The following is a 1,729-nucleotide window of genomic DNA, read 5'->3' as shown; positions in this document are numbered from 1 at the left end:
TGATTCATGCTTTTGAAATGAATTGTTAAAGAGGAAATTGTGATTTAGTCTTGCTTCTTAAGAAAGGCATTGTATCTCTTTCAGGAGAAAGTTATTTAGATGAAACTTGTGTTTTAAAGCTGTTTGAATGTGAAAAGGGTTTATGCCTTTGAATTTGACTTGGGGGTTTCAATTAAAGAAGTTTTAATGATTTTGAAAGGACCTGAATGTCTATTGACAAGTTTCATTTTGAAATTTTGAGAAAGGTTTTAAGTACTCTTTGAATTCTGAATTCTTGCAAGACTAAAACAATTTTTGAACAGTTGAAACGTTCTAGAAATTATCATGGGGGTTGAAGTTGGTTTTTGCCTAAGTTAAGGAAACGGCTTTGAAAGAAGTAAATGATTACGTGACTCGGTTTGGCTTAAATCCTATTTTACTGCTCAAATCGGAAAGTCAGGGTTTTAATGATTTTAAATGAACTTGACAAAATGAGTTATGTTATTCTCCCCAAAGACTTGGGACTCTGCCGAGAAACTTTTGTTATAAAATCCCATTGTTGTATGGGTGATTTTGAATACTTTGAAATAAATCCTTAACTTGCCATGGTTTTGGAAGTTTTGGAAAGAGAATGCCGAGAGTGGCTTTGTTTTAAAAAGGGAACTCACTTTGAGTAAATTTGGCTTATGAGCCTGAGATGATTGGAGAAACGAGATTTCTAAAGCCAAGGCTGAAAAGAGTTGAAACTTGATTTCAAAGTGAAGCGATTTGAGAAAAAGTGATTTATGGCTTAAATGCCGGTTTTATGAATTTGATGATGTTGGATGGTGGAAGTGCTGTTTTGTTATGGGCTGGAATGGCTGTGTATGATTATGAATATTGGCTGGTTCTGGATTGAACCGTGAGCCGGAATGGCTGTGTATGATATTGATTTATGGCTGATTGCCGAATGAGTTATGGGCCGTATGGCTGACTATGAATTATGAATTTAAGCCGGATGGCTGAGATGGATGTTGATCCATGGCTGGGACTGAATGAATATATGCTTGAGATACCTGGGTAGTAGCAAGGGTTGTGGTTCGTCCCACTTGCTCCAGGTTAGAGACTGTGACGCCTGGGTAGTAGCGGTAGTAGTGGTGATTCCACTCGCTCCAGGTTGAGCTTTTAAACACTCGCCTGGGTAGTAGCCGTAGTAGTGGTTATTCCACTGGCTCTGGGTTGAGCGGGTAGTAGGAATGGGGTTGTAGCTCAAACCTACTTGCTCCGCAATGGGTGTTTCTATCCATGGTTAGCTACCAGGACGTGTCGGGTTGGCTATATAACCGACAGATGATATCATCAGCCACTAGGGACAGGCATGCATCATATGCATCTATGTGACATTGTTTGCGTGTGCATATTGTACTTGGTTTGTCTATGTGATTAATTGCTAACTGTTCTACTTACAATAACTGTTTGTTTGTGCTTGCATCTTCCTATTTGTGTTTTCTACTGGGACTCTGTTGGACTGTGGTGATTGGTTGTTGTTGGATTGTTTGGGCCTAGGGCCGTAGTTGGAATGAGATGAACTGATGGTTGATTTTGGTTTTGTGTTTCTGGTTTGGAATAAAATATGAAAGGCTATTTTGGTTCAGTATAGATAAACCTTTTGAAAGGCTTTTGATGTTTTCGAGAATTGAACGGTTCCTCTTTCAGAAAAGATTTCCGACTTTACTTTTATTGTAAACCATTGTTTTTGAAAAGAGGCATA

Source organism: Arachis hypogaea, chromosome 13, assembly GCF_003086295.3.
Source record: "Arachis hypogaea cultivar Tifrunner chromosome 13, arahy.Tifrunner.gnm2.J5K5, whole genome shotgun sequence".
Lineage (NCBI taxonomy): Eukaryota > Viridiplantae > Streptophyta > Magnoliopsida > Fabales > Fabaceae > Arachis > Arachis hypogaea.
This window is presented reverse-complemented; position numbering follows the sequence as displayed.